Below are 12,414 nucleotides of genomic sequence, written 5' to 3' on the forward strand. Positions count from 1 at the left end.
GAAATTGCAGTCTCTGCTGGGCCAGTTTGACAATCTTGGTGGTGTTCATGGACCAGGTGAGTCCATCCAAGATCTGCACTCCAATGAACTTGATGGTGTCCACTGTGGAGCCAATGATGCTGAGGGGTGTGTACTTAAACTGTGACCTTCTGAAGTTGATGATCATCTTTTTAGTCTTGTCGATGTTGCGCACCAGATTATTGTCCATACACCAGTCCACTAGGCGTTTGACCTCCCTACACACTGTTTCATCATTTATGCTGATGAGGCCTACCACTGTGATATCATCTGCAAATTTGATGATCTGGTTTCCCCTGAATCTGGCGCCATAGTTGTGTGTTAGCAATGTAAACAGCAGAGGGCTGAGCCTTGGTGGGTTCCAGTGTTCAGCGTGATGGAGCCTGAAGTTATATTGTCAACGCAAACTGACTGTGGTCTCCCAGTCAGAAATTCCAGAATCCAGTGACACTTAGCATAGAAAGTTTCTCCACTAGTCTGTGGGATGATATCATTGAATAATCAAATTTTGGCGCAGGTGTCTTTTTTGTCTAGATGAGTGAGTACTGTGTGCAATGTGGAGGATATTGCGTCCACTGTAGTTGAGTTGGGATTGTAAGGAAATGGTGACATGGGAATGCTGGCTGTGATATGTGCCTTGATTAGCCTTTCAAAGCACTTAATCACAATGGGGATCAGGGCAACGTACGGTTATCCTTCAAATAGGAAACAACTGGTTTCTATAATACTGGGATAATTGTGATGGTTTTGAAGCATCTGGGGACAGATGTCTGTTAGAACATCTGCTACCTGGTTAGCACATTCCCTAAGCACACATCCTGGGATGTTGTCAGGTCCTTCAGCTTTCTGTGGTTAGGGTATCTAACCCTGGTATCTAAACTAATATTTTTAGGGTATCTAACCTAATATCTTACCCTGGTTAGGGTCTACTGCGCATCTGATGTTTCAATGATTAGAACATGCTGGTCAGCTGGTGAGAGAAACCAAACTCTCCCCATCCAGTATACTGCTTGATGTTGAACCTGTCTGGAATAAAAGTTTCACTGTCATCCACCTGATGCCTGGTGTTATGATCCATTATTGCCTGGATTCCCTGCCACATAAGTCTTTTGTCCCTTGTGTCACAGAGTTGTCCATGTCTTTTCCCAGCGTAGGCCCGTTTCACTTCCATGATCCCCTTTGAAAGATCAGTCCTAGCTCAGTGAAGGGTAGCCTTGTCCTCCTATCTGAAGGCTTCATCATGGGCCTTCAGTAACAAACAGACCTCTCTTGTCATTCATGGCTTTCGATTGCCACGTGTAGTGAGTTTTAATGACAGTGACATTCTCTGTGCATTTGGCTATAAAGCTAGTCACTGCCTCAGTATATTCCTCAATGTATATTTGGTGGTCATAAGAGGCTGTTCTCCTGAATAAATTCCAGTCAGTAGGCAACAGTCCTTCAGTCCTGAGGTAGCTGCTTCTGGCCAAACCAGCTTTATGTTTTTTTACTGCACTGACCCATTTAGGAAGTGGTCTATATGCTGGTGCTAACATAACAGATATGTGGTCAAAATTGCCTAGGTTTGGTTAAAATCCCTGGCAATCATGACAAAATTACCAGGGTGTGTAGTCTATAGCTTGCTGATGGATGGAACAATAGTGAATTCCTTTGGCAGGTAGAATGGCCGGCATTTCACAGCAAGGAATTCTACGAGCATTCAGTAAGTGTTTAGCCGCTACCGTAGCATTTTGTTCCTACAAAACCCTCCCTCATCAATACAAGAAAAGACTGAACTCATTGAATCATTCTCCAATATCTCAAACTACTCTATAACTTAGACTAAAGCATCTTCCCACCGTGCATATGTCACATCACGTATATCGACATTAAGGTTACTCTCAAGCTGTCAGAGCTGTTCAGTCTCAACTTTATTCTGCTACTCAAAACAATAAATGACCTGCTGTACTGGATGAATTTACCACTTCCCATCATGGGACAAATAGCTACTACTAAAATGACAATGATCTATTTTGACTGATCTGAACTCATCCCACCATTGACTGGTTCAAACCTCTAGACTCAATTGTCTCAAAATTCTACTGGAAAAATAGGATGCCATGACCATGGCCACTCTGCAAAAACCAAAAACACAAGGAGGCCTGGAAGCTCACATTTTTACCATTACTTTCTGGCTAATCAGTTCCAGTACATATTAAAAAAGGGTCCACCCCATTCGATCAGATAACATATTGTTAGAAATAGAACAAACACTTTGTAAAGATATTCAGATTTCAGAGCAACTCGCTTTAATTTGCCATCAGCCTGCAGGTCTGACTTACATCACCTTGACAAGGCTGCTGGATGCAAATTGTGCTGGGGGCTTGGAACCAAATAATACCTGCCTTCAGGTCTTGTTTATTTATTTATTTTTATTCTTCCAGTGGTAAAAGTGGTACCACAGCATGCACTGTAAAAGTTATGTAGATTAAATTTTCTTGGGAGGTATAGAATGGTGCATACATCAGATACCGAAAATGACACATCCACCAGCAGATGGCGCTATAATCAGGTTGAGCGCATTTTTTTTGTCAGACATCGCACATTAAAAAACCTTATGTGCTTGCTTTCCCTAAATTCAGCTGAATCTCGTGATACAGGCTCCGCCCAATTTCCGCCTTTAAAAATGTATCACAAAATTGTGAAATATGCGCATACTTATCTTTCAAACTTTTCCTAGGTTCTGAGACTGATTTTTCATGAGCCTTTGCACATAGAAGCTATGGTATCTCATGATAAAACGTTATTAAAAGAATATTGATAATCCAAAAATGTGCAAGTTATAAAGGAACAACTTCCTATAGGTCCAATCGAAACAGGAAATGTTGCATATCTTGGCAACAATCATTCCCATTAAGATGAAACGTGCATCAGCAGTTTCCCATTGCGCACTGAGGCTCAGTGCAAAATGTGGCGCTAATTGGCCACTAGGTGTCGCTTGTGTTTCAAAATCATGAAATGTGCAAAAAAAATTTTCCAAACTACTCTTAGGTTGAAGTCCCATGCTTTCTGGAATACCCCTCAGAAAAATTCCAACCTATGTGTAATGTTTTCCCGCTCTCTGTGCTGCCCTCAACCTGAGACTTGCATCACGGACGGCAGTAGCGAATTTCGGGTCTAATTATTATTATTATTAGGGGTTCAAACCTAGCTCTGTCTATAGGCTGGGCTTCCGTGGGGGGGGGGGGGGGGGGGGGTGACCCATACGCAGAAAAGGAAAGAAAGGAACAAAGAAAGAAATAAATGAAACCAAAAAATGAATAAATGAAAAAAGAAAAGAAAGGAAAAGAAAAGAAAAGAAAAAGCAAAAAGGACAAAGACTGAGCAAGTTGGATGGAGATACGAATTATGCAGGGAGCTTTGACCCTGCTAATACCTGCGTGCAGGGCTAGTTATTATTATTGTTTTCTCCTTTCTCTCTCCTTTAGAACCTGAATTAATTGATGACACTGAGTGGCCATTACTCATATATAGTATTACAAATACAGATATAAATTATGTTAGAACAGTAGTCATATGGCAATGGTAATGATGATGAAGGGGGGACTTTAGTTCAGGTGGTAGAGCAGGTTTGCCATTGATCCCTGAGTGGGTGGTTGATCCCCAGCTCCCCTGAACCCACGTTGCGTCAGAAAGGGCATCTGGTGTAAAAGCCTAATCAATCAATCACAAATCAAACATGATGACGATGATGGTGATGGTAGTTATGGTAATAGTTGTAATATGTGCAGCCTACCATTGTCACTAATAACAATACATATTCATTACATTTTAAATAAATAGTATAATTTTGTTCCTGGGGTGGACTGGGGTGGTCATCTTGTCTCCCACTGCCTTCCCTTGAGCCTGTCCTCCCGTTTTAACCCTCTCTGCCTCTGGGCTTGCTTTCTTCATAAATTGCCACCCCATTTGCAACCCTTCCTTTTTCGTGTCATAACTCATTAATCTCCCTCCTTGCATTTTAACATACAAACAAAATTACCCTAGTCATACATGACACCTGTCATGTGACTAAAGTTGCATTTGATTAACCCGATAAACTTAGCCTCCCACATCTTCACTGTAACTACATTGTTTGATGTCATAAACTGTTTCTCTGTCCTATCTTAATATCTTGCATATGTCCTGATACAACTGTCTTGACCTATGTCTTTTGCTATGTTATATTGCACTAATAAAGGGGAAAAAATCATATTCAAACCGTATAAGTCTGTAGTGTTCACATGAACAATAAAGTGCTGTACATTACTTTGTTCCAGTAGGATAACTAAGTTCATAAATACACATGTGCAAAGTGTTACAACTGCCACAGACAAGAGACAAAAGTAACCATTCCAGCATGGGCACATGCATTACACGTCCGCAAATACTGTACCTTGCAGAACAGTAAATTGCATATTACTCCCATAACATTTGCTCAAATATTGGCATGTGTGCATGTACAGAAAACCCCCAGATAAACTAATATCTGCAGTGTCTGCATATACAATACCACATATACTGCCTTATTATTTCCCAAACTCTACTCGTGTATGTTTATGTACATTACAAGATCCTGGATGATGGGAAAAGATCAACTAATGAAAAAAGATAAAAAGTAGAAATAAATACATATATCAATACCCAAATAATAAAGATAGGAACCAACGGGAAAAAGAGAAGAAAAAAGAAAAAAAAACTGTAATATGTAACTATATATATATAACTTAAAATTCAGGCTGTTAGGGAATTAAGCTTCCACTTAAATTGCTCCAATATATGACAAATACCTATTTCTGCTCCATTTCTTAAAAAAAAATATTAGTACTGTTGAAAAGTTTAAATTAGTTTTTCATACACAACAATTGTACTAAGCAAGATTTCTGGTGTTGTACAACTACTCTTTTGCCCAACATAAAAGCTGCTTGCACCCATTTATCAGCAGACTTAAAAATGTGCAAATACAATGGATCTCCTAGACCACATATAACTCTTGGACAAAATCTGGGAACTGACATTTTTTTGTACAGTATCATGTAGGGAGGACCAAAACTTTCTAGGACAGATCCAACGGACATTGCCAGTGTGCCATCAGAACTACATTTCAGACACTTCTGTTAAGCTTTACATGGAACATAGTAAAGATAACAAGAAGTCTATTCTACTCTATTCTATTCTATTTAACAATTTTAAAGTGTATTAATCGGGTATGTGCAGTATATCCCAGGATATTACTTTAGAGTTGACCAGAATAGCTTACCACTCATCCTCTGTAAACTGTCTTCAAGTCATTTTCCCACAGTGATTTAAGCATGGTGGTATTATTGGTATTATTATTATTATTATTATTATTATTATATTAATTATTATTATTATTCATTCAACCATCAGTTATAATAATTAGACAATGCAAGTCCTTTACCAGCATATACAGTCATACAAGAAAATACATCTGTTGTTTCAGTATGACCAAATACTTAACTGTAGGAAGCTCCATATATCATGACCTGCAAGTCTGAATTCGCTCTGTAAAAAATTTAATTATTTCATTTTATCATCCGTATATATATAATTAACCTATAGATCGTATACAATTTAGCAACCAGAGAAAAGGCGTATGCCAAAATACAAAGATTTTTGAGTTCAGAAATTGCTTTAAGTGTACCATTGTACTAAGTGCCATAGACAAAAGGGAGAAAGAGAAAATTAGTTACATGAATTTCCCATTCCAAATAAATGCCTTAAAGAGGAAGGGACTGTAAGATATAATTAAACTTACTCAAGGTAAACTTACTAGCTAAGTGTTAAAGTAATCTTAGTAGCTAATTGCATACATGTCCACATTTGGCAATTATATCCTTGTAATGTTGAACTGTGTGTAACCACTTATGGGAAAACATATTTTAACATTGTGTTTTAAATTTGGTTCTGCAAATCTAAGGTTACATTACCTAAGGTAGGCATTGTTAACAATGACAATGTCAGAGTGTCAATGTCGTTAATTAACATTAGCTATCTATTAGCTATAACAAAGTTTCTTCTAGGTTACAATTCATTAACAATAATGGAACAATAACGTTATTGCAGTTAATCATTGCCATCATGACGTGCTGTTTGTTCAAGAGCCAGCAGATTAGCAGATGGAAGTTAGCTCATTTAACTAAGTTAATTTTACACCTCAGAACACTACTACTAATTAATATGTACTCTCTCAGTTAAATTAAGGAAGTACAGTTCAACGTTACGTGAGTATGTGTTAATATTAATGGTCTTTGTGTTTGTAGGCTATCTTTTGCAGGTCCTGTTCATTTCATTGTTGATGATGGGTGTCAAAACATCTATTGGAATTATTCTTTCTCTCTCTTTTTCAGACTAAGTAACATTACTGAGTAATGGGAACCATTATGGCATGTGCACCCACAAAAAAAAAAAAAAATTCCAACTTCAGCAACGGTGAAATGTTCATGTGTGACAATGGAAGTTTAGTCTTAATGGGTTTTTTTTAAGCCCCCAACACTTTTAAGTGGCAAGAGTGTTCTGTAATAAATGGAAAATGCACTCAGTAACATTTAATCACAATAGGTTTAATTAAAATTCAATACAACAGAAAACTATGATCACAAATTACAAAGGCCTATTAAACACATTTTTTAATTACAATAACTGTAGTTATGAATACAACTAGTGTACATGGGCTGCACTACACTGATCTTTTGGACGTCCCCATCAAATGAAAAACCATACAAGGGCATGCAATATGCCCTGTTACTTAACCTAACTGCTTTGAAGTATAACTGTCAAATTGTCTGTACGCACTAAAGACTTTGTATACCTAAGACATACTTATTAAGGGGTAACAGCAGTAGACATCTATAACAGGAGTCACATTCTTCTCCTGGGTGAACTTCTGGCTGGCCAGTTCCAGATGTTTCCTATTGAAGACCCTTTTGATGTCAAATTGGGAAATTCTAACTTTGCTAGAGTTGATCAATTACCTAATTACAGTTTAATAATTTTAAATTCTGTTTTAAAAAATGTTACTACAATCACCTATCTCTCAACACCAGTAATTAAGTCAAACATTTTAGTGAAGACATGGTGGATCACAATGAATCGTATACCACTGAACTGCTCACCAGCTTAAAAAAGTCCATCCATTCCTTTTCAACTGTTCTTTTGTGCTGCTGGATGTGTGCCTTCGCTTCAAACCTAGTTTTCTGACAATGGCTAACTCATTTCACTCTAAAAATACCTTGGTAATCTTCTGATTTCATCATTAATTTCATACATTCAATGCGTCCAGTACCAGAGGCAGCAAAACAGCTCCACAGAATGATAAGAACCTCCTCCATATTTTACTGTAGGTAGGGTGGTCTTTTCCTTATGGGCTTCTTTTTGTTGCTTATAAACAAACTGATCCACCGCATTCACAAAGAGTTTTACTATGGTTTCATCTGTCCATCAAAAATTATCCCAGAGAGACTTTGGCTTATCTATGAAAGTTTTTCTAAAGATTATTATTGCCTTTGTGTGCCTGTCTTTCAATAGTATTGTCCTCCTTGGCCTTCGCCCATGGAGCCCTACTTAGTTTAGTGTGTGGTGTATTGTGCAGGCTGAAACCACCACTCCAGATTGCTCCAGGTCGGCATAAAGCTCTTTAGATGTGTAGTGTGGTGTTTTTCCCACAATCTGGACCAACCTTCGCAGACTTCTCTCATTAAGTTTCTTCTTAGCACCACGAAGCATCTTAACAGTTTTATGGGTGTGAAACTTCTAGATAACATTACGAACTGCTGAAATAGGGATTTCAAGATCTTTGCCAATTGCCTTGTAGCCTTTGTAATTATTCTGTTTTTTGATAATAACATTTCTGATGCTCTCAGACAGCTCTCTTGTCTTCGCCATTGCGAAAAAGAAACTGGAAAAAAATCAGCCTGTTTTTAGTGCTGTATGTTTATGAACTAATTGAAATTCATCAAAGGGTGCCAATAATTGTGTCCAGTTACATTTTATTTCTGTATTTTTTATTTCACTGTATGAAAGCACTCTTTGTTGTTGTTGTTGTTGTTGTTGTTGTTGTTCAGTAACTTTGTACATTTTATTAAATTTTTTGATTATATAAAATTGGTTAATTTGCATTTATTTCTGAAGATATTCTAAATTCTGTACTTAAAATTCAGGGGTGCCAATAATTTCAACAAGGACCGCACATGTCTATGGGTCATCTTAAAACAGTGTAACATAGGACACAGTGTAATGCATTAACAACAAATGTGGTTGATTTAAGGTAACGTATTGAAAAGATTTCCTATTTTGGGCTCTCTATGAATTTCTTTCTCCAGTTTTCTGTGTGGCAATTTAAATTTTATATTTAACTGTAGTGTCAGTCACTACTTGATCATATTTTGGGTGTTAAATCATTCAGTCTACATTACAGTAAATAAGTCTGCAACCTGTGAATTTGTTTTAGCTCTACATGAAAATTTAGAATCAATGTCTATGATTTGTGTAATCAGTAGTATATCCCATTCGCTTACTTAGCCCTAGAATCCTCATTTCCTCTTGTCTTGTCCCTTGCGTCACTGCCCAAGAGCTGCGAGCTGTGGAGGTGAGGAAGGGACACAAAGAGCAAGAATAGGAGACCGAAGATAAGTAAATGGGATAAACCTAAATATTTGCTGCATGTAACCAAATTCTATCACCGACTGATTTTTTCTAGTAACATTGGTATTGAGGTTTTTGTTAAACAGTATTTTTAAGTCCTGCAAATGTTTGCACGTTAGGTACATTTACAGTAAAATAATGTAGTTTATAAAAATTTGAGTATAGTGTTTAATGATCAGAGCACAGGCATGACATCTCCTCATTTCCTGAAAAACACACAAAGGTTGGTTCACAACCTTGATCACAATGAATACTATAACCACATGACCACAATAATAACCACAATGAATAATAACAATGATATATCAATAACGGTGACAAATAACAGTAATAATAATAATAATAATAATAATAATCCCAATGAACAGTTGACATCACAATGAAATAACCACAATGCTACTACAGATTATGAGAGCATATTAGATTGTTTAGTAATCACAATATTTACATCAATTAAAAAGGACAAATCCCAAAAAACTATAGCCTACCATCTGTCTGCCAGTGCTGCTTATGAACTGAGGATCTGTTCACAACATGTAGTAAACTTTGCCTTGCCTTATTTTATTCTTACCCAGCCCATAATTTGACGTCTTCACTATATAGCTACGAGACATGGCTGATTTGAGTGTGCAAGAGTTTTTGCAACTTTTTTCACCTCTTTAACCTAAGAAATATAGGAGGTATTCATAACCATCTAATGAAAACCACATTTAAGTAACCTAAACATTATGTTAGCCTGAACTATAATGATGCAATGATGGACAATTTTAGTAACTTACAATAATGCATCGCACTAACACAATAAACGTAAAAAGGGTCACATGTGCTGTAGTAGTAAAATCCCAAGAAATATACACTGTGTGCCAAGGTATAGACCAGAAGTATTGGACATTGATCAAATGCATTTTAATTATATTCAAACTCAATCATTAGCCTTGCAGTGAGTAATAGAAGTGTTATGATTAATCTGAATAAAGAAAATGATTACTATAATACACAGTTTGGAAATTTTAAAGTTTTTTTTAAAAATATAGCCTAAGAAGCCTTGGAAATAGTAGTGTTAGGAGATGCCTGGACTTACCCAGGCAGGCCAGAAGAGTCAGGGGTTTTCCAGAAGGTCTGACACCATTGTTTCCAGGTAGATATGGAAGATGTGACCAAATATGGAAAGTATGAGACCATTATTTCCTGACGAGGTGAAGGTCATTTTTTAGAAAAGTAGGTGGAGAACCCACCATCAAGGAGGAGCGAATTCAGGATATAAAAGATGATATCTAGCTATGCTTTCTTGAGTTGGGCTCCGGAGCTAACTTGGGTTTATATCCTCTGAAAGAATAAACTGTGCATAAACTGTGCATTGAACTCTGATCATCTCCAGTGAGCTTTTTTTTTTGCTTTTTGAGACTCCAGTAACTCATCACCGTCACTGAAGTTAAGTGTTGGAAGAGAGGTCCGGAAATACATGCTGGCCCTGATCTGGGCATCTTTTTCTCATACAGTGACAGAAACACAAAACAAATGTTGTTATCTTAAAATTGGTTAAATTAACCTTTTCATCCATCTTTGGTTGAATAGCTACCATTACATTAATGCATGGGTTAACATGCCCACAGTCTATGGTTAACACAAGTTACCAGCCCGGTGGGGCCAGGTACCATTAGCATAGCAAACGCTAAGCCATCAGTTAACGCTAGCGCTTGGATAGTAGGGTACATCCATAATTCACATTAACTATGAAATTATTTGGAATATTAATTGTCTCCCCTTCTCAAAATACCTAGGAAAAAAACGCACCATCTTCTGGGGTGCATTGTACACATTATACTTAACACTAAAATTGCATATAACGTGCATTTACATTTTACAATAACAACATTTACTGAAAAAAAAAAAAAAGTCAGAATCCTCTGAGGGTCTTTTAGTACAACTAACCGACGGCCACGCCACAATTACGGTGAATCGAAAACTTATTAAAACAAACTAACGAACAGCATTACTGTCCGTGGAAAAGGCCTACTCGACTGACAAATAGCAAAAAAATAACCAACTATAACACAACTGAATCAAAACAATGTGCATCGACTTGAGTTCACCAGTGAATGACCATCCTGGCCTGCCATGGATGGTATATCTACTTAATTGTGGAATTATTTTCAGAAGGACCACCAGCACGCTGACCTGCAGGATTGAGTTTAGCCAAAAACATCATTATGACTGGTGGAAAAATATATTGACGTAGTATTTTATGAAAGAAGTTGACGCTTTTTGAATGGGAGTCCACTGGAGCCAGTGATTTTTTGCCGCCAGCACCTAGCGGCCCTCAGTGGTATTGCACTTTAAGGCACTTCCGCACTCGCTTCACTTTACAGTTCTGGAGTCTATGTCCATTTTTATGTAAAGTCTATGGTGTGGGTGAGTGGAGTGAATGATCTTTTCGTTACTAGAAAATCTTTACTCAGCATGTTGTTTCATTGATTACGTTAACAAACCGGACAGGCACCTGAATCCACTGAAGTGTGATACATGTAACTAGGGAATTATCTAGCAGATTGCTTGTAGTTCAATTCATCCCAAGACATCATCTGACGAATAGGTCCTGTGTGGTATTCTGTGTTAAACAGTGGGTGTCCACCATGAAGCTGGCTAGTTAGTTTCACTTGAGGGAATTAACTAGCTAGCTAGCTAACATTAGTTCCATCCATCTAATGTCAGACTGATAACCCTTCAACGAAAGCTGAGTTGCTTTTCTTTCAATTCAGTTTGTGCGAAGGACTGAAATGCATGTTAAAATGAGGTGCATCTATATATTTTTATTTTCATTGCAAGATTATCCTTGCAGAGGCTGGTAACATTTGCACAAAAATATTGACCAAGTGTTTACTTTCTTCACGGACAGAGATCAAAAGACTGCCTCAATCAAAGCTCAGCTTTTGGAAGGCAAGAGATACAGGACAAGGTGAGGAGACTGAGAAAAAAAAAGAAGAGAGAAGGTGATGGAGATGAGAGAGGAGCAGTAGGCACTGCCCACTTTGCCTAGGAAAGGATTATGTCCCTTTTCAACACTAAGAAAAACTGACTGACCTGATCACATTAAAACAATGTAGGCCTAATTACGAAAGAGATATATGTTGTTAGATATGTTCTTTGGTAATTTCAGCCGAACCAATAGGGTCAATTTAACAATGAAACAAAGCTAGCATAATTATAGTGTCATAATATAGTATTATGGTATACATACATTATTGTATAAAACACATTTTGCTTACATTTATGAACACATATCTGTAATTCACCACCGACATGGCTTTAAAGCTATAATTATCCCATTTTTGCCTTCCAGACATCTTAAAATACACATACATAGATCAGGGAAATCAAATTATTTTTGTGGGGCATGCCGCCAAACCCCCTCTAGCATGCTCAGTTTTTGGACCTTTGTATTTCTGAAACCTTTTTGTACAGTCATGTAGACTTTATCTGTATCACTATAAGACTAATGGCCCAGAGCTTATTTGAAATTGACCATTTTGGTATTAGAGCTAAGGGTGGGTGGCTGGTAGTGGTGCTGGAGTGGGTGTGGACGAGGGTGCAAATTTGGAAAACTTTGTCCCACTGTCCATAATTCCTAATGTCTGGTCCTTTTAGGGGTCTAAAGCCACCCCTAATAATAGACATAAGCAAAGACAAATGCTCAACTCTGTGTAAGTGTGTGTC

The sequence above is a fragment of the Xiphias gladius genome, chromosome 24, assembly GCF_016859285.1.
Source record: "Xiphias gladius isolate SHS-SW01 ecotype Sanya breed wild chromosome 24, ASM1685928v1, whole genome shotgun sequence".
NCBI classification, from domain to species: Eukaryota; Metazoa; Chordata; class Actinopteri; order Istiophoriformes; family Xiphiidae; genus Xiphias; species Xiphias gladius.